This window comes from Oryctolagus cuniculus, chromosome X (genome assembly GCF_051225735.1).
Source record: "Oryctolagus cuniculus isolate XC-2025 breed Fujian yellow rabbit chromosome X, ASM5122573v1, whole genome shotgun sequence".
In the NCBI taxonomy this organism is placed as follows: domain Eukaryota; kingdom Metazoa; phylum Chordata; class Mammalia; order Lagomorpha; family Leporidae; genus Oryctolagus; species Oryctolagus cuniculus.
The window spans coordinates 127,840,350-127,861,986 of NC_142888.1; the positions used below are offsets into that span (position 1 = coordinate 127,840,350).

Genomic DNA, 21,637 nt, shown 5'->3' on the forward strand with positions numbered 1-21,637 from the left:
AGGCTTCCAAGTTCCTCTCACAGGATCCAGTTCACAGTGGGCGGAGCTGAGGCCCAAAGTGCACAGCTGGGGTCACTTTGCTACCTGGAAGCTTTACGCACCGGCGACCCGCGGATACTTCCCTTGCTGTAGGGCAGCTGCGTGAGTCCGTGTTATTTGCGAGGTTTCCGACTTAACCACTGTCATAACTAACAGTTCCCTGCCTCTTTGTTTTGCTTGTGTTGTGCCTTTTACCCAGAAACCCTGCCCTTTCCCTTGTCTCTATAAGTCACACTGCTCTGTACAGTCCAACCCAAACGCCATGGTCCTTCAAAGAAGCCCTTTGAAAACTTCCCTTTCTCCATCTAAAGGACCCCCTTTTCCTATTCATCTGTGCAACAAATATTTATGTATCAAATATGTATAGTAGGCACTATTGGTGGTTCTAGAGTTTTAGGTCCCTGTCCTGGCAGAGCTTACAAATGAAAAAGTAAGCAAATACAATGTCTGTGGGCAGCCCTAGTCTAGAGAGAATAAAGCCAGGAAACAGAGTGTTTGTTAGTTTCTGTGGAGTGACCTCACAAGTATCATTTGAACAAACACTTGAAGGAGATGAAAGAACAAGCCACATTCATGTCTGCAAACAGGGAACTCCAAAAAGAGAGAGAAGCAACCGTGGAGAACATGCTTGGCAGTGTTAGTGGAAGGCAGAGACCTGAAGGGCTTGTGAAAAGCAGCAAGAGAGAGGGAGTAAGAGATGGGAGGAATGAGAGTCACAACTCCTGTGTCAACAACCATTCACTGTCCTCCTTGGTCAGAAAGGACATCACAGCCTTCTATCAGATTCTGAGCTTCTGGAAAACTGAGCCCTTCATCTCTGACTCATTCCTAATTCCCCAATTAGATAACCTAGCACAATGCTAGGCAAAATTGGAGATGTGTGTGTGTGTGTGTGTGTGTGTGTGTGTGTGAGAACACATCAATATTAGTATTGTTACTGGGAGCTTCTCATGCCCCAAGCAACATACTGAACTAAAAACATTAGCTCCTTTACTCCTCATGGCCACACTGTGTACTAATTGCTTCTATCATTCCCATTCTGAGAGGCTACATCCTTTGATTCACTTTCCTGGCACATATCGAGGAAATGGAGGAGCAGGATGGCTCTCTGTGAGAGGCCTCGCTCCTTAGGAGATACAGTATAGCCATTGCCCACAGCCTGCTGCAGTTGCTGCTGCCACTGCTACTGGGGCATCCTCCTGGGAAAAGCCAGGAGATGCTTTCTATCCTTATTCTCTTTCCTTGTCATCTGTAATACTTTCTCATAGAAATATGTGCTGTTTCTGAGCTTTGTGAACTAAGGACATAATTACATTATACTTATAAAAAAGCCATCAGTAAGAAAGTAATTTTTAAATAAACCCTAGGTTTCACTGAAGAGGATGGATGAAGCAAAAGTCATACAGTTTCCACTTTTTTTTTTTTTGCCAGGCAGAGAGAGAGAGAGAGACAGAGAGAAAGTTATAGACAGTGAGAGAAACACAGAGAGAAAGGTCTTCCTTCCGTTGGTTCACTCCTCTAATGGCCACTACGGCTAGCACTGCAGCGATCCGAAGCAGGAGCCGGGTACTTCCTCCCGTTCTCCCATGCGGGTGCAGGGCCCAAGCACTTGGGCCATCCTCCACTGCCTTCCCGGGCCACAGCAGAGAGCTGCACTGGAAGAGGAGCAACCGGTACTAGTACCTGCCACCCCAACCGGGACTAGAACCCAGGGTGCTGGCGCTGCAGGTGGAGGATTAGCCAAGTGAGCCACAGCGCCAACCCCAGTTTCCACTTTTAAAAGTGCCTGGCATTCTCTTGTGGACTTGTTTCAAATTGGCAAATATTTCTTGAACACCAGCTACCCAGGCCCAGGGGTTGGGTAGGAAGTATGCAATAAAAAATTAAGAACACAGGCCAGTGCTGTGGCATAGCAAGTAAACTTACCACCTACAGTGCTAGCATCCCATATGGCCACCAATTAGAGACCCGCCTGCTCCATGTCCGTTCCAGCTCCCTACTAATGCTCCTGGGAAAGCGGAGGATGATGGCCCAAATGCTTGGGTCTCTGCTCCTACATGGAAGACTCAGATGACCCTCCTGGCTCCTGGCTCCTGGCTCTGGCCTGGCCCAGCGCTGGCTGTTGCAGCCACTTGGGGAGCAAACCAGTGGATGGAAGATTCTCATTCTCTCTTTCTCTTTCTCCCTCTTTCTCTCTCTTTCTCCCTCTTTCTCTCTCTCTCTCTCCTCTTTCTCTTTCTCTTCTCCTCCCATAGCTCTGCCTTTCAAATAAATATTTAAAAAAGAATTAAGAACACTGAATACATCCCTTTTTCCTTCAGTTTTTCTCTGATTATGAACATAGCTCAACTAGGGACAGAGCCATGGTTGAGAATGAATATTTAGGGCAGCCAGAGGATCTTGAAAGACAAAATGCAGAAGTGGATAGAGATGATGAGGCAGAGGAAATGAAAGCCAAAGCTGAAGACACAGCCCAATTTAAGGAACACAAGGTAGCCTGGCTTGGCTATGAAAACCCTATCCTTGAACCAGTCCCACCACTGAAATGGCAGTGCTTAAATGTTTTTAAATTATTTAAACATTTCAACAGACCACATTGTGAAATATTCTAAATACCAGCTGCTTTCATACAGTACCTTGAATTTACTGAACAGTTTTGAAGGTAGTAATAGTTTCACTAAAAACTAACATGTTTTCATTGAGAGCATCATAGAATCAGGGCTTTGATTCCATATCTAATATCTGAATACTGGCACCCCTTTGTACCTCAGTTTCCCCAAGAGATTTATTAGTGGCATACAAAGCAAATAGTCCCAGTCTTTCTATATAAAATTTAAACAAGCAAACATTAGATACATTTCTGGAATATTGAAGAATGGTCGGGTTTCTTGCAGTTCATGTTAATAGGCCAGATACATGTATTTAGAGTCTCTTGTGGGTTAAGTTTATCATGGAGCTGATTCTGAAACAGAGTTAGACATGCAGGATGTTTATTATGGAGTTATGGAGTTCCTTTTGGAGAAAACAACACCAGTGGATAAGATAGGACAGAGCAAGGGTAGACAGAAGGATTAGTCCAGTAGTGATAAAAGCACTGGGTGACTTCACAGGGCAGTCTGGAACTAGCATAGCTCTTCAAGCTTATCCTAAATTAGGCTGAGATGGCTAGACATTTATGCATCACCTTGAGAAGTCTCTGAATGAGACTACCTTTGGAAGGTTTCCTGAATCTGAGATCAGTCCTGAAGGCTTGGGAGACCAGAAGGCTGTAGTCTCATAGGCCTCCCAGCAACTGGGGGCAGGTGGCAGGGTATTCATTTAGCATGGGTCAAAGCAGCACAGCTCTGTGTTTGCCAAGTCTCTCCCTCCCTTTAAAATAATCATGAAGGAATAAAAATAATATAACCTGACAGCAAGAAATAAAGGAACAAGCTGTTCAAAATCACTATTTACTAGATAGATGCAAATCAAAACCAACACTAGGATGGCTGTAATAAAAATATTGAACATGACAAATATTGATGAAGATGTGAAGAAATTGGAACCCCCATACATTGCTGGTGGGAATATAAAATGATTCAGCTGCTGTGGAAAATCGTTTTCCAGTTCCTTGAAAAGTTACATAATTACCATTCATCTCAACAGTTCCACGATTAGGTATATACACAGAAGAATTGAAAACAGGTATTCTAAAAAACACGTTTACATGTATTTCACAGCAGCATGATTCACAATAGCCCAAAGGTAGAATAAAGCCCATATGTCCCTCAATGAATGGACAAATTGTGGCTTACCCATACAATAGAATAGTATTCATCCATAAAAAGGAATAAAGAACTGAAACCTGCCACAATATAGATGAATCTTGAAAGCAGTGTGTTAACTGAAAGAAGGCATATATAAAAGGTCACATACTATAAGACTGCATTTCTATAAAATATGCAGAATAGGTAAATAGAGACAGAATGCAAACTGGTGGCTGCCAGGGTCTGAGGGAGTGGGAGATGGACAGCAACTTGTTTACTGGTATGGGGTTTTCTCTGGAGGTGATGAAAGTTTTTTGAAACTAAATACTGATGAATTTTATACTTTAAAATGATTAATATTTTGTTATGTGAATTTCACTTCAATTAAAAAAAGAAAATGAGAAAAAAATGGGAAGGGAATTTCAACTGGTTAAAAATTTCACAAAATTTCTAGAAGCTGCCACAGTAGACACTGATGAATCTATCACCCAAAATACCTACAAAGGGATCTTGAGTTAAGGAGGAAACAATCCCAGTCTAGATAATCACTCAGCTCATAGGCAGCAGGTATGACAGAGGTAAGAATGAGAAATGGGACTTAAATCTGAGAGATTAACTAGGTTTCTATGGGAAAGTTAATCTCCCCCAGAAAGGCCACAAAGCCAGTATTTAACATATTAAAAAAGAAAGGTTCTTCCTTAAAGAAATAGAATAATCTAGAGAAGACTAGGAAAGCTAGAGTGGGTGTTGGAAACACCAAGAAAACTCTCACTATAACATTTTGAAGGGTCAAGAACAAGATTGTCATCACACCTCCTCTTTAGCTTAAAACAAAAGCTGCCAGTACATAAGTCCTGTGCCTGCACAGATTGAGCTGTCAGTCAATCTCACTCTTAACTGTAGTAAGACAACAAAGAAGGTGCAGATATTTGAGGATGATCTACAAGATGTCAGAGAAATGTCAAGAAAAGCAAATAATAAAGTCTACCCTAGAAGGAAGAGCTAATTAGTGGGACAGAAAATAACATTTTAAAAATTAACAATCAAAACTATCTTTTTAAAATATCCTCAAAAAGTTCTATGATGCTATAAAATTTGATTTACAGATAGCTAGGAAAACATTACAAGACAGAACATGAAAAATCTCTTAGAAATTCTAACAATGACTGCAAAATTAAACATTCACTAAATAAATTGGAAAATCAAGTTGAGAGGAACTTTTATAATGTAGAGCAAAAATACAAGAAGGGACAATGCTAAGTCTTGGCAACAACATGGAACAGCTCAAGTTGTTATACATTGCTTGTAGGAATATAAATTGGCATAATCATTTTTGGAAAATTTTATTGAAAAAATTATTATATACTAAAACCAACACTGAACACATGCCCACACTATAACCTAGCAGCTCCCCAGTACCTACATACAATGGTTATGAGTATGTATGACCACCAAAAGACATGTGTAAAAATATTCATAGTATTATTATTAATAATGGAACCAAACTGGAAGTGACTCAAACATCTTTCAACATTATGCAATAAGTTGGAAAAGCATACTGTTATAACATCACAAAATGTAATACAAATACATTAGTAAAAAAAATATTGATACATGCAATGACATAGCTGAATTCTAAAACATGTTAATTGAAAGAAGCTAGAAAGTTTTTAAAAGTACACAATATGCAATTACACTTATATGAAGTTCTAGAATAGATGATGATACAAGTCAGAACATGTTTATGGATGACAGCTTTGGTGGAGGACCTTTGTAAAATGTACTAATCAGGAAAAGGGCATGAGGAAGTCTTCAGGGATACTGGAAATGTTCTAATAGCTGATTGGAGTAGTGGTCACACAAGGGGAATACATGCATAAAAATCAAGTTCTTTACCTAGCAGTATGTTCCTTACTGCCTGTAAATTATGCCTCAATAAGGAATGGATGTTATGGCATAGCAGTTATGATGGCACTTGGAATGCCCACATCCCATATTTGAGTGGCTAGGTTTGAGCACCAGCTCTGCTTCTAATCCAGCTTCCTGCAGATGTGCACCCTGGAAGGCAGCCAATGAAAGCTAAAGTACTTGGTCCCTGCCAGCCATGTGGGAGACCTGGATAGACTTCTGGGCTCCTGGTTTAGGTCTGACCTAGCCTTGGCTATTGCGGACATTTGGGGAGTGGAACAGCTGATGAAAGATCTCTCTCCCCCTACCGTGTGTGTGTGTGTGTGTGTGTGTGTGTGTGTGTGTGTGAGAGAGAGAGAGAGAGAGAGAGAGAGAGAGAGAGAGAGAGAGAGACTTTGCTTTTCAAATACATTTTAAAAAATAAATATAATCTCAAAACAAGTAAGTCAAGTAGAATATAGCAAATATGAAAAAAATAACAATTAGGAGACCAACATCTTACTAAGTTATAACAATGGAATGAAAAACAGAAGGGAGGAATTATTAAAGATATATTAGAAAACAACTACTGAGCTAAGGAGAAACTTGAAATGGCCTACTGAGTTCCCAGCACACTGAATGGAAACATATACAGGCTTAGGCAGCACTTTGTGAAACTTCCAAACATCAAAAATAAAAATATATCCTAACTCTTCCAGAGATTAAAATAATATGAAACTTCATCTTGGAGTCAGTGCTGTGGTACAGTGGGTTAAACTGCCACCTGCAGCACCCACATCCCACATAGGCACTTGTTCAAGTCTCAGCTGCTCCATTTCCCATCCAGCTCCTCATTAATGTGCTACCCCATGTGGGAGACCCAGATGAAGCTCTTGGATCTTGGCTTCACTCTGGCCTAGCCTCACTGTTGCAGCCATCTGGGAAGTGAACCAGTGAATGGAAGTGCTCGCTCTCTGGCTCTCGCTCTCCCTCTCTCTCTCGTGCTCTCTTGCTCTCTCTCTCCCTCTGCTTCGGCCTCTGCCTCTCCCTCTCTGTAACTCTGCCTTACAAATCAATCAATCAATCTTTAAAAAAAAAATTTTCATCTTGAAATTCTATATATACATGACTATCAAACAAGGAAATGAATAGAATATGGACTTTCAGATATGTAAGAATGCCATCATCACTACCACCACCAATCAATCAATCCCCTTCTCCCTCATACACACACACATACACACATACAGGGGCTTCAAACATTCATGGGAAATAGAATTAAAAGTTTGATGTAAAAAAATGAAATGCATGCACAGTTTTTTGATAATACACATTTTCTAGGAACTTTTTGAAGTATATCCAAAAAGTTTTCCAGCATGACAACTCTGAGGCAGGCCTAGAAAGGAACCAGTCCAGATTTAAACTAAAAGGCTACAGGGGCCAGTGCTGTGGCATAGTGGGTAAAGCCACCGCCTGCAGTGCCGGCATCCCACATGGGTGCTGGTTCATGTCCCGGCTGTTCCACTTCCTATCCAGCTCTCTGGCCTGGGAAAGCAGAAGATGGCATGAGTCCTTGTTTCCCTGCACCTGCGTGGGAGACCTGGAAGAAGCTCCTGGCTCCTGGCTTTGAATCGGCACACCTCCAGCCATTGCAGCCATCTGGGGAGTGAACCAGCAGATGGAAGATTCTCTCTCTCTCTCTCTCTCTCTCTCTCTCTCTCTCTCTCTGCCTCTCCTACTCTCTCTGTGTAACTCTTTCAAGTAAATAAATAAATCCTTTTTTTAAAAAAAGCAAAAGTCTACCGATTCTAGGAGGAATATCTCCAGGAAATGCAATCCCCATCAAAATTTTTCATAGACAAGAAAAAACAATTCTAAAATTCATATGGAAACAGAAAAGACCCCAAATAGTCAAAGTATTCTTAAACAATAAAAACAAAGCTAGAAGTGTCACAATACCAGATTCCAAGACTTACTACATGGCAGCCTGATGCTGACATAAAAAATAGACACATGGACCAATGGAATAGAATATAAATCTCATAAATAAACCTATGCATCTACAACCAAATAATCTTTGACAAATAAGCTAAAATCATTCCCCACAGGAAGGACAGTCTCTTCAACAAATGGTGTTGGGAAAACTGGATTTTCACATGCAGGACATTTGAAAAAAGATCCCTACCTTATACCCTTTACAAAAATCAACTCAAAATGGATCTGAATGTAAGCCATAAAACTGCCAAACTACTACAGGAAAACATATGGAAAATCCTGGAAGATATTAGCATAGGGGCCAGTGTTGTGGTGTAGCCAGAAAAGCTACCACATGAGGTCTTGGCATTCCATGTGGGTGCCAGATGGAGTCCCAGCTGCTCCATTTTCCATCCAGCTCCCTGCTAATCTTCCTGGGAAAGCAGCAGAAGATGGCCCAAGTGCTTGGGTCCCTGCCGCTCATGTGGGAGATCTGGAAGAAGCTCCTGGCTTCTGGCATCGGATTGGCCCAGCTCCTGCCATTGCAGTCATTGGGGGGATGAATCAGTGGATGGAAGACTTGTCTGTCTGCCTCTGCCTCTCTGTAATTTTGCTTTTCAAATAAATAAATAAATCTTTTTAAAAAATGGGCAAAGGATTTGAACAGGAAGAAATATAAATTGCCAACAGACACACAAAAAAGCGCTCAGGGTCACTAGCCATCAGGGAAATGCAAATAAAATCACAATGAGGTATCATTTCATTCCACTTAGAATGATCATTATCCAGAAATCAAAAAATAACAAATGCTGGTGAGGATGTGGAGAAACAGTTACCCATATACACAGTAGGTGGGGATGCAATTAGTACTACCACTATGGAAGACATAATGGAGATTCCTCAGAAAACTACAAATGGATTTACCATATGACCCAACTATCCCCCTCCTGGTAACATATCAAAAGGAAATTGGGGCCTGCATTGTGGTGTACCAGGGAAAGCCGCAGCCTGCAATGCTGGCATCATATATGTGAGCCAGTTTGTGTCCCAGGTGTTCCACTTCTGATCATCTCCCTGCTAAGGTCCTGGGAAAGCAGCAGAAGGTAGCCCAAGTACTTGAGCCCTTGCCACCCTTGTGGTAGACCTGGAAGAATTTCCTGGTTAGACTTTGGCTTGGTTGTTGTGGCCATCTGTGGAGTGAACAAGCAGAGGGAGATCTGTCTCTCCCTCTAACTCGTTCAAATAAATAAATCTTTAAAAAAACACAAAGGAAGTTAAATCAGCATATCAAAGAGAAATCTGCACACTCATGTTCATAGCAGCCCAATTCACAATAGCAAAAATATGGAATGAATCTAGATGTCCATCAACTAATGATTGCATAAAGAAGATGTGATACACACAGACACACACACACCCATGATGGAATATTACTGAGCCATAAAAACAATGAAATCCTGACATTTGTAACAAATTGGATGGACCTAGAAACTACTATGCTAAGTGAAATAAGCCAGTTCCAGAAAAACAAATATCAAGTTTTCTCTTATTTTGGAAGTTAATATAGTGTGAGTATAAAAAATGTGAGGCTATCATATCATTTGGTATATAGTTATAAATATATCACCTCATTGATCCATGTGCATCACAATATTCCATTCTTTCCCTATGCTATATTATAATGAATCTCTCATTTTGTAATATTAATATTCCATTTACAAGGAAAAATAGCATATGTGTATAATACTTATATATGAAGTACATGTGGTAAAATTAAAAAATTGCTAAATTTTAAAACTAAAATATAAATTTATATAAATAAAAAGACTGAAACTGAGCAATAAACATATTGATTAGGGCAAATTTGAAATATAATTGAATTATTTGCAGAATTGAAAACTTGGGACTTAATGAGTTAAAATACTTCAGTTTATTTTCTCGTTAGCATTTCCTTACTCATTATCAATTATTATCACACAGTTCAGGATTTTCTCCTCCTTTGTCCCAAGACATCACCTACATCCTGTAAGGCTCTTAAATTCCATCATGGTATCTGTAGAGAAAAGGCAAGGAAAGGAGGGGAGAGGAGGGAAGGGAAGGGAAGCTAAGAGGATCTGAAAAGGGAAAGGAAGAGGGGAAGGGAGGGGAGGGAATGAATATAAATCTGGTTCTTATTGTTGGCAACATTCCCACAGTATCTCTTCATGTCATGCTTCTCTTTGGAGCACAGGAAAATTCACCTGCTTTTCCATGCCACTTAGTATCATAGGATGCTTCAGACACTTCTGCCACTGAATTATGTTTTTTGGTATGAGGAGAGATCTAGACTCCGTGTACTTTCCAGGGTACCACCCAGCAAGGGAATACAAGTCTCCTTGGTCTCAGACTTGTACTTCACTGCCAACTTTGACCCTACCTGTAGGGGTTAGGAGAGCAGAAATGTTTCACAGATCAGCACTGTGGCACAATGGGTTAAAGTATCGCCTGCAACAGTGGCATCCCATATGAGCACTGGCTAAAGTCCCAGTTGCTCCACCTCTGATTCAGTACTCTGCTAATGCACCTGAGAAAGAAGCGAAAGATGGCCCAAGTGCTTGTGCTCCTGCCACCCTTATGGGAGATCCAGATGGAGTTTCAGGCTCCTGGCTTCAGCCTGGCACAGCAATGACTGTTGAGACCATTTGGGGAGTGAACCAGCAGATGGAAGATCTCCCTGTCTCTTTTTCTGTTTCTCTTTCAAATAAATACACCTTAAAAAGATTTCTTTCTCATTCAAGAATCAAGGAGCCTTGGATGGACACCCCTTAAGGTCAGGCTCCACTCCTTCCATTCACAGGGCTAGCGCCATAATGATAATCTTCTGGGTGAGAAAGAAGAGTGTCCATGCTTACTCTTAACTAGGCATAATGACAGGCAGAACCCTGGCCTCTCTGGGCATGTGAAGTGGTATCTTGAGGAGCCAAACATGGTTTGCGACAGCTACCAAATGTGCTGGATACTGAGGTCACTGATTGCACGGGCAGCTGTCTGCAGATGCACCACACAGCTCTGGGACTGTTCTCAAGCTTTCTGGGCAGTGCAGATGGATGGAGCCACACCTGCTACCCAAAGTTAGATGCACAGCAGTTGCAGCCATATCTGGACTCCCTGGAAGAGCAGAGGAGTGAAAGTGAATTGCATCACAACCAGAATTGGATTCTGTCTTCTTTCCCAAGTAGAGGTAAAGCTCTAGGAAGCCAGAGATGGCAGACACAGGCTGGGAAGCAGCAGGACAGCCTTGACATTTGCTGAGCTCCTGCCCTGGGTCATACACCGTGCCAAGTACTTTATGAGATGATTGGCTCATTAATGAAGTGCCATAGTCCCATTTCCCTCTGGACATCTTGTATAATCCTCTGAACAATCTTTCCCTCCCTTCCTTTCTAGTCCTCCTTTCCCTCTCTTCTCCTTTCCCCTTCCCCTCTTCATCCTCCTCCTCTCATTTCTCTTTTTTTTCTTTTCTTTCAAAGCACAAACTTTTTTTTCCCATACTATTCATTAACTCAGTTCATCTCCGAGTGGATGGATAACCAGGGCTTAGAGGAGGTAACCTAGTTTGTCAGAGCCAGAAAGCAAAGGACTTCTAAAAGCCTCCACCATGGGTCGCCTAAGCTCTGGTGTCTTATGAACACTGCTTTGGAAGCAATTCATTTCCTCAAAACAATGTTATATCATAATGTTAAGCTTAAAAACAAAGTAAGTAAGGCCGGCGCCATGGCTCACTAGGCTAATCCTCCACCTGCGGGGCCGGCACCCCAGGTTCTAGTCCCGGTTGGGGTGCCAGTTCTGTCCCAGCTGCTCCTCTTCCAGTCCAGCTCTCTGCTGTGGCCCAGGAAGGCAGTGGAGGATGGCCCAAGTGCTTGGGCCCTGCACCCACATGGGAGACCAGGAGGAAGCACCTGGTTCCTGGCTTCAGATCGGTGCAGCGCCGGCTGTAGCGGTCATTTGGGGGGGGAACCAACGGAAGGAAGACCTTTCTCTCTCTCTCTGTCTAACTCTGTCAATAAAATAAAATAAAATAAAATAGAAATGCCTAATCAGATATTTGGAAGTACTGAACCATGAGAGCGATACAGAATGTCTGTTTTCCATTCGCATTGCATTTATCTAAATAATGGGATATATTCAGACACCCCCTTTCTCCTAGTTTGCTCTGATCTATGATTTTGGCTTATTCTCCAAGATATATCTGCACAATGCACTTCACAGAAGGGAGTGGGTGGCTATCTAGGAATAATGGGGGGACCTCACATGAGGGTGTTGCCATAGAGGCTTGAGTGAAGGCAAGGGGCTTCTGGTACCACAGGCCTGCCGGTCATAAAGCAGTGCTTATACCATAACCCTGAGGGCCTTAGTCATTGCACACCTGAACTTTCAGGCTCTGACAAGCAGATTACTTCTCTTTAGGGGAGCCCACAGCAGGAATACTAGGGAAATAGCCATTCTCTCTTTCCAGCAAGGCAGGAGAGTTACTTCTGGAGGAAAAGACAGATGATAAGACAGAATAGGAAAGACTGCTAGGGCTTTGATCCTCAACTTTTGGTGATGTTCCTGAAACACCTACTGTCATTGGTGTGCTAGAGACATACCTCAAGTGTGGATGTCTCAAAAGAATGAACAGCTAAAGACAGCCTGAAATATGACACTTTCTTAGGGAGGGGGACAGAAGTGGAAGAGATCTTTGAAGCCCCAACAGATCACCATGTACCTCATCAGACCAGTATCCTTAAGAAGTCAGTACTTTGTGTCAAAATATGTAGCAAGAACAATCTTGCTGCTGGGCAAAGAAAATCAACCCCCTTCCCTATGACATGAAACCCATTACTGAAAGGGTTGACATGTTTTGCCAAAAATTTCAATGCTGACTTTACCCAGAAATGAGTTCTCTATGTACTCCACACTCACATCTGCTTTTTACTTGAAGAAATACAGTATTTAGGCCAGCACCGCGGCTCACTAGGCTAATCCTCCACCTTGCAGTGCCGGCACACCGGGTTCTAGTCCCGGTTGGGGCACCGGATTCTGTCCCGGTTGCCCCTCTTCCAGGCCAGCTCTCTGCTATGGCCCGGAAGTGCAGTGGAGGATGGCCCAAGTCTTTGGACCCTGCACCCACAGGGGAGACCAGGAGAAGCACCTGGCTCCTGGCTTCAGATCAGCGCGATGTGCCGGCCGCGGAGGCCATTGGAGGGTGAACCAACGGCAAAAGGAAGACCTTTCTCTCTGTCTCTCTCTCTCACTGTCCACTCTCCCTGTCAAAAAAAAAAAAAAAAAGAAAGAAAAGAAAAAAAAAAGAAAAGAAAGAAAGAAAAAAGAAATACAGTATTTAAGCAGCAGCAGATGCCACCCCTTGTGGAACCAGGGTGACATATTTTTGTGAAACTATTAAAACATCTATCAGGGTTTGGCATTGTGACACAACAGGTTAAGCCACTGCTTGTGATTCTAGCATCCCATATGGAGTACTGGTTTCAGTCCCAGCTGCTGTGATTCCAGTCCAGCTGCCTGCTAAATGTACCAGGAAAGGTAACGGAAGATGGCTCAAATATCCAGGCCCTTGACACGCACCTGGGAGATTTGGATGGAGTTCCAGGTTCCTGGCTTCAGCCTGGCCTACTCCTAGTTGTTGAGGCCATTTGGGGAGTGACCTAGTAGATGGAAGACCTCTTCCTCTTTCTACTTTCCAAATAAATAAGTAAATAAATCTGACATCTTAAAAGCCTATCAATGTGAAAAACTTCTCTAAAAGTCTCTAAGAAACCAATAAAACCCTCAGGGGAGGAAGGCATATCAGAGAAAACCTTTGGTAAAATGTACATGTATTCATATATAAAACCCAGTATTCAGTCTTCAAAGCCTACATATGGGATTTTACTCCATTGAATCCTACATAAGAACAAAGCCTTGAAGCCCAGAATCCTAGCTCTAAGCTTTTACCCCAGAACAGAAACCCACAGCCTGCTCTCATTTTGCTGCCCAGCCCTCACCTTTCTCACTGATGGGGGATGTCTAATGAACTTAAGTTCGGCAATCAGTTTTCAATCCTAGCTCCCCTGTGTGACCCTGGATCCCTGATGAATTTATCCGGGCATCATCAGCAAAATCGAGACTCCTACAGTCTGCTGGCCTAGGGACCCACCCCAGCCTCTAGTAGGCACTCAACAAACAGGGGCTTTGGGTATCAGGTTCTGCCTGCCTGGCCAACTAGCCTGTGAAGTTAGAGTCTATCCTTTCCAGTCTACTCTAGGTTCAGCACAGCTGGGCACAGCTGCAGCAATTGCTGACTCTCCTGAGCCCCACACCATGACTTTCTGAACTTCAGAGATACCACCTGGGCAAGTGCACTATTTTCAGTTATGACGCTGCAGCCTGTGACATAGGTCTTCAACCTACGTTCCGTGATGCCTAACCAGCTCTTTGGGACCTAGACTGGTCCTAGTGTAGCATGGGACATCTTCTGGAGGGTCCTTTCCATGGCCACTATGATCAAGGCAATTCTGGTTTCCTATTTGCAGCATAACTTGTTTTCTACATTAACAACCATCTGCTTACACAATCAGTTCCTAGGGGCTGGTGGTGTGGTGTAGCATATTAAGCTGGCACCGCAATGCAAGCACCCCATAATGACATCAGTTCGAGTCCCAATTATTCCACTTCTGACCCAGCTCCCTGCTAATGTGCCTGGGAAAGCAACAGAGGATGGTCCAAGTGCTTGGGCCCCTGCACCCATGTGGGGGACCCACAAGTTTCCAGCTCCTGGCTTCAGCTTGGCATAACCCCAGCCATTGTGGATATCTGGGGACTGAACCAGTGGATGGAAGCTCCCTCCCTCCCTGTAACTCCATCAAATAAGTAAGTATTTTTAAAGAATTGTTTAAAAAAAGAATCACCTCCCAGAGGGATGCAATAGCAGGATGGAAGCAGGGTGGCATTAGCACTTGCTCCACCATCACCAGCCCATGGTGAGGCCCAAAGTCAGATAGAAAATGCAATGACACTTTGTTGCTGCTTTTCAGATAACATCCTTCTGTACAAAATTCATCCCACAGGACAGCAGAGACATTTAGAACATTCTGCAGGACAGCACCCTTTCAGTTTGTCTCTTCCGGTTGCGTCTCTCATTCATCGCTTGTGAAGAGCATGTCAGGAGTGACTCGGTGAGCCGATGCTGCCAAGCTTCCTGTGTCATCCCTATATCCTCAAATTAGGGACTCTTAAATCACACAATGCCACAGAAGTGTGAGGGTGGGCCCAGACTTTCTGTGACTGTACTGGGAGATCACACAGGATGCAGTACATGCTAACACGAGACTTCACAGGCAGATTTCAGGGTTTAATACATGCACATCTACCAGAGGTCTTCTTAATTGCAGCTATATGTTCATCCCATTGCCTCAAGGGAAAACTGTGGATGGTGCCAAATAACATTTCACAGACCTGCTGGGATTTGATTGGGTGGGATATACAGCTATCTGAGTTGACCTGGTTTAGGGCCTGAGTCCTGCTTGTCCTTTCTGTAGGTCTTCAGCAACAGCCACTGTTGTCCAGCATCCCAGATGAGGATGTCACATAGGGCAAAAGTTGACATTCAGGTGGGGGCCTGGAGGGATCTGGTCCCAACACCCTTCTCCCCTGCCCTCTCCACAATAATCCTCAGACCTTAGAGACCTAACACCATCTTTCCCAACACCACTGTTCAGTCAGGAACAAGAATCGGAAACCTCACTGCAAGCCAGAACGAGTGACCTCCGGGTGAGTCTCAAGGCAAAGAGCCATAGTTCAGTGGGACAAGTGTTACTTGGTGGAGGCTGCTCCTCAGCCACACACACCTGCATCTTCTCATCTGGTGCCCCCAAGGCATGCACACTCCCGACCCGAGACAGGCACACAAGGGTTTGTCAAGCCACTGGCCAGACACATGGGCCATCAGTGAGGTTTTTCTTAGGAAGAGGACCCACAGCCTACCTTTCCAAATGCTCACCGTGAACCCGGGGGAGGTGCGGCCCAGACTCCTGTGGAGTCACACCCCACTCAGTTTCCTGGCCTCCTCTCCCGAGATCTCGTATCACAAAGGGCTCTGCTCTGGCCAGGAACTTTCTCTCAGATCTCAGGATCATTCTAACCCTTCCAGGCTGCCCACCCCCACTGCCCCCCCCCATTTCCCACCAAACACAAGCCCTTTGACTACAACACATCTGGAAGGCCCCTCCTATGTGAAGCCCTCCACAACCCCACACCCAGCTAGCAGACTCCTCTTCACACTGACACCTCCTCCTGCTCCATGGTCCCAAGGCCTGCCCAGAAGGTGGCCCCCAGCAGCCCCCCGAATACCAGAGCAGGGAGCGTGCGCCTCTGAGGGGCTCTTGCGGGAGTGGTGTCTGCCAACTTCCATCCGCTTTGCTTTGTGCCACCTTAGTACTCAGATCTGCCCTCTCCCATCAGGCGCTGCCCACACTACTGCTGACAGATCACGAGCTGCCCTGTGAGCAAGCGCCCTGGAAGCACATCCCTTCACAACCCAGGCAGCCAGCTGCAGGGCTGAACAGTTCTGCCTCTGCGAGGGCAGCCGCTGGGTCCTTCCCCGTGCTGCTCAGCACACGTCTCCCCGGGGCCTCCGTTCTGGACGTTACTTCATCTAGTCAGCCAGCGTGGGCTACGTGGCCTACCATGTGCCAGGCACTAGGAAGACCTGCGGCTCTGTGCCCCAGGCGGGCCCCTCTAGTGGGCAATCCTTGCTCCACATCTCCCTGCTGGGTCAGACGAGAATGCCAGGGCAGGTCCAACCTGCTTCCCAACCCTGCTTCCTTCCTGCCCCTCTCGTGATAGTACCAGTAAGCCTTGGGGTCCGCTCATGTCCTCTCCCAGTCGGCCTCCTGAAGGGCCCCGTCTGGGACAGCTGGCTGCAGAGTGGTCCAGGAAAGCAGGTGGAAAGATGGGCGTTGGTACAGGATCCTCCGACTGCACCTGCTCATCTGGTAATGAGGAGCCCACCCAGGGGAAAGGGGGTGTATACACAGCCCCAGGCACAAGGCGGCAGCCAGGCCTTCGGTGCTGGAACAATTTGCTGGCATGGCCAGTTTGTGAAGGGGAAGATCCTGCTGACAGAGGGAAGGGTCACCCCAGAAAAGCTACGAGAACAGCACGCACCTGCAGCAGCCGGCAGTGCCATGGTGTCTCTGCAGGGTGAGACTCGGAGCTACCTGATGAGGGGCTGCAGTCTAAGATGACATGAAGGACAGGAGGCTACCCACTGGGCAACAGATCTTAGCGGGCCGCAGGGCCCCCAGGAGAGGGTCCAAACCTAATGCTAGGAGGGGGCACTCTCCATGTAGGCACGGGACCTGGAAGCCTGGAAACGGCCGTGGTCCCTGCTGAGTGATCCTGAAAGGCCTCCGTGGCCATGGCAGATGGTAACGGAAGGGCTTCAAAGCCTGAGAGAAGTGGGCCTGTGGGGGACTGGACAGGGAAGTGCAGGCAAAACCACCCCTGGAGAATTCTGTTCCGGAGAGCTCCAAGGCCATCATCACGCATGGACTGGAGAGAGGGCACTGGCACCATCGGGCAGCTCGGGGCCTGGGGGAGGAGGGGCTCCTCTGCCCATCGGGGCTGACCTCAGGAGAGCCTGTCACAGGATTTGGTCACTGAGAACACGGCCTGTGAAAGGGCCACTGCTGCTCCTGCCTGCCCTCTTGTCCCTCCTCCTCCTGCTCTTTCCTATCTCTTCCGCAAGCCAGGTCCAATCACAGGAGAGCCTTTCACAGAGCGAGGCTCACCGAGAACAGGGCCTGATGGGTTGTCCCCTCCACCTCCCCGGCAGCAGGAGCGGCAGCAGAGCTCAGGCGTTAGCACTAAGCAGGACCAAGCGGTCAGAAGCAGGGGACTAGGACGATCACATGGCCGAGAATGCCGAGTGATGGGGGCAGGGCCTTCAGTGAATGTGTAGCCCACACAGATACAGCTCAAAACGGACAAAGAGAGCGAGGGTGAATGCGCAGCAGGCTAAGGGCAGGCACCACAACCAACAAGTCAGGATCCACGGCCCAGTGTCTGTCACCGTGCCAGTTGCTAGAGCTAGAGCACGGTGACCAGAGTGGTGGCTGGGACCCCAGGGGGAAGGATGCCACAGCGCCTCAGCAAGCAGGAGATGGAAGGATCCCCCAGCCTTTCACACAGGGACCTACGGCCACGTCCTGGGTGACTAACCACTGGGGAAACGAGAATACCCAGACAGTCCGAGGGCTGCTGGACGGTGCCTGGCTTGCAGTGATACCAGAGGCCAATCAACTCCACGGGCAGGGTGCCTTCAGGAAGACGTCCCACGCTCACGCTGCAGGACAAAAAATACCCCTGGGTTCAAAGTATGAGGATTTGTGTGTGGGGCTCAAGTGGGGAGAGGCTGGAACCCACCAGGCTCCACAGTGAGCTGCAGAGCCAGGAGATAGTGGATTAATTTTCCGAGGAAACTTTCGGGATACTTACGGTATACCCAAAGGACTGATACTTACCATCACTGTAACACAGCACGAGCTTGAAAGGACAGACAGAAAGGTATGGGCAAAGAACTGGGGAACGCACACCAAACGACAAGCACGCAGGCCTCTGGGAAGTGGCCTTCGGGCAGTTCTCTGTGCCTGATCCCCATACACTTTTCCATCCTTTGCACGGTTGCCACAGTGCACGTGTGGGCATCAGCGGTCAGCCAGATGGGCCTTCTCACAGAGCACGGGACCAGGACAACTCAGGCCTCGTAACCACGGGCACAGGCTGGCAACCTGTCCTCTAGCCCCTGCGCTCAATCAGGTGAATAGAAAAAGCCGTACCACATGCTCATGTGGCTGCGGCCCAGGGCTCGGAACCCTCCCTCCAGTTTTACAGGGCCTGGCACGTGGGTCACAAAGGCTGAAGTATCTGGAGACGGGAGGAAGGAAGAAAATGCAAGCTGACCAAAGAGCTCGGAGCCACGGAAACGTGGACCGGAACGTGTTCTGGCCCCAGCCTGAAAGCGGCACTGAGCTACTGGCCCACAAGGTGAATGCAAGTGGGAGCAGGGCAGGCACCAGAAGCTCACAGGAACTCAGAAGGTTCGGGCCCCGCCCCTCGCAGTCTGTGTGCCAGCCACCACACCTACCCCATGGAGCCCAAGTGGCCCACCCGGGTCTACAGTTAATGGGGGGCAGCTCCTTCCCATCCACTCGAGTGGTGCTGAGACAGAAGTGGAAGTCACTGCAATTCTCAGGGTGGTGCCACATGCCGTGGGCCACGTCGAGAGCGCTGTACCACACCCGAGCTGCCCAGGAGAGAGAGGGAAGGAAGGGGTCTGGGCAACTGGCTGGACTCCCGATCTGGGGACAAAAGGGGAGTCGCAGGGCAGAAGACCAACCTGCTGTCTTCACACAGCTGCACGGGCGTCCCAGCTTCCTGTGTGTCACAAGACTGTATGAGTCCAGGCACCGAATGAAAGCTAAACTGTGAACGAATGAAGGGAGAGTCAGGAAGGGCCCCCTAGCTAAAGGGCAGAGTGCTGGACACGTGACGCCCAAGCAAGGCTCCTTCCAGCTGCAAGGAGTCTGCGGCCGCCAGAGGGGATGGGTTTCACAGCCTGCAGAGGGAGCAACAGTGGGCCATTCCAGGACCTTCAGGGTTACTTACAATTCAGAGCACCTGGGTCCACACTGCGTCCAGAGCAGCCCTGCAAAGAGAGGATGAAACGAGTGCCCCGGGGAGGGGGGAAGGAGAGGGGAGGGGGAAAGAAGGGCTGGAGAGAAGGAGGGATCTGAAAGGCAAATAACCAAGGCTGTGGACGTGCACGGCCGGCAGTCGGGGTTGGAGACCTCTCAGGACCCTTGCAGCCCTGAGGCTTACCTTCCAGGAAGAAGGTACCCTCTGGCCCTCCCCTCCCCTGCAGCATTCTTGTTGCTCAAGCTTCCCTCCAGAAGAGTAGGTGCCTCCCCCTAGAAAAGAAGAGAGAGTGCAGTGTTTTGTCAATTCCCCATCTACCAAGCAGCTACCATGGTCCCAGGCACACTTACGGAAAAGAGTCAGGACCGGCTTTGCCTGGGAGGAACAGTGGCAGGAACAGGCCCTTCAGAGCAATTACAGGCCTGGCTTCCAAGAGCCTAAAGGAGGGAAGGAGGGAGGGAGGGAGGGAGGGAGGGAGGCAGGGAGGCAGGGAGGAACAAGAGTCAAAACGCTAGCAGAACTCAGAGGGAAAAGCACCTGATGCTTGGGGGAGAACCAAGGTGACTTTACAGTTGTGTCTGGAAGCAGAACTGGGATTGCCAGCACAAGAGGCGGCAGAATCCCAGGCCGTACCAAGCAAGGAGTCCTGGTGGAGCCAGCTGGGCCAGGACCAGCAGCCACACAGCATGGCGTGAGCCCCACAAGTGGTAGGCCCGAAGGGTGCAAAGGCCTGGGGCCGACGTCCTGGGGTGCCTGGACTGAAACAGCAGAAGGAACAGGAGAAGGCTTGGCCGAGTTTCAGTAGGGGACTGATGGGGACAGGTTTGTGACTCAGAAGCGAAACTGCTGGGGCGTGGAGGACTGACTGGAGGCAGGGAGGACAGAGGGCCCCCAGGCCAGTCAGGCGTCAGGTGGAACAGCACAGGTAGGGACACTCGGGCCTGAACTCAGGGAGCAGCAGCAGGTGCAGCATTCTCCCTACAGCTCTCTCAGAGGTAGGGATGGAGACCTTGGCTCTCAACCCAACGTCCAGGGCTGGGTAAGTGAGGGAGGCCGCCGAAGGTGCAAACTTTTCTCCTCACTTGCAACCCAGGCCTGAAAGTCAGATCTCTCCACCCGCCCCCACTCCCAACTGCTCACCCAGAGGGACTAATTCAGAGGAGATCCCCGCAGGGATGCTCAGCCCCCCACCCCACCCTGGGAGAGAGGGCACAGCTCAGCCTAGAGCGTCACAGACCTCAGGCAAGGCTGCCTGCCCCTCTGGCCGCCGACACCCTCTGGCACACACGCTGGGAGCTGGCTTATGTCCTGAGGACCCGCGGGCTGCCACTCTTGACTCCTGCCTAGGGGCTGAGCACACAAGCCTCCCTGCTTGTCCAGGGCTCTGCCCTGCTCTCTGCCCCGCCTCCAGCTTTCTCACAGCTGCCCAGCAGGCCCCTGCTCCTCCAGGGGGTGAAGGATGCCTCCCTCCAGGGGGCACTTCAGCCCCAGCTCCTCCTCCAGGGTACTATGCTGGCTCCCCGCCCAGCTGGCTCCCCACTTGCTGGGCTCCATCCCGCAGCCCCGCTGCCCCCTGCAAGTCATCTCCAACAGTCCTGTGCAGCTGCCCCCCCTCTTGTACACCCAGCTTCTCCCCGAGGCTTCCTGCAGCTCTGCCCCTGCTCCTCTTTACAGGGCTCTTGCACACCCAGCAGCTCCCCCAACTCTTCGCCAGGGCTCCGCCTAAGCCCCTCTTCCACCTCTGCTCCCAGAGCCACCGACCTCCTCAGTGCAGCTCTGCCTACCCCTCTGGCCTGCTGCAACTCCTGCTCCTTTGCGAGCGAGCTCTTAGCCACAGCCTAGCCAAGGTCCTCCGGCGACAGCTCCACCTCTTTCTACCCGTCAAACAGAGCTCAGCTCCTCCCCCGCCAGCACTCTCAGAAACCTTGGCTCCCATCTGCCACAGCCACGGCCCGGCCCCAGCCACTCCTCCAGCACTTCCTCAGAGCCCTGCTCCCTCTCCCCTCACCCACCCCAGCCCCAGCCTAGCCCCAGACTCCTACCCAGGACCTAGTCACAGCTGCCGCTTCCCCACCCGCAGCCTGCCCTCCATTCCCGCCCAGGCATCCCAAGTTCCGCCCCATCCCTCCCTCCCTCCCTCCCTCCCCAGGCTCTCGCAGCCCCACCCCGGCACCGCCCCTACACGTCTCTGCCCCGCCTCTCCCGCTCTCAACTCCGCCCCAAGAGCGTCCCCGGAAGTCCCGCATGGCCCCGCCCCGCCCCTCCCACAGTCCCAC

At 48.2% G+C, this 21,637-nt stretch overlaps 2 long non-coding RNA genes across 12 annotated transcripts; one reads left to right on the forward strand and one right to left on the reverse strand.

Annotated features, from left to right (window-relative positions):
• The first annotated feature begins 9 nt into the window (after window positions 1-9).
• LOC138847736 (uncharacterized) lies at window positions 10-7,463 on the forward strand. The gene is made up of 2 exons (XR_011385684.2): window positions 10-141; window positions 7,209-7,463. It is a non-coding gene; the product is annotated as an uncharacterized LOC138847736 (long non-coding RNA).
• LOC149119750 (uncharacterized) lies at window positions 1,865-21,456 on the reverse strand. Of its 11 annotated transcripts, XR_016227589.1 has the most exons (7): window positions 20,599-21,445; window positions 19,712-19,798; window positions 19,545-19,633; window positions 19,332-19,371; window positions 19,063-19,148; window positions 18,811-18,969; window positions 1,865-18,009 (listed from the first exon to the last, which is right to left on the reverse strand). It is a non-coding gene; the product is annotated as an uncharacterized LOC149119750 (long non-coding RNA). The 11 variants fall into 11 exon arrangements; XR_016227592.1 differs by lacking the exon at window positions 18,811-18,969; XR_016227591.1 differs by having other exon boundaries at window positions 1,865-18,969; window positions 19,063-19,100; window positions 20,599-21,444.
• Window positions 21,457-21,637: the final 181 nt, after the last annotated feature.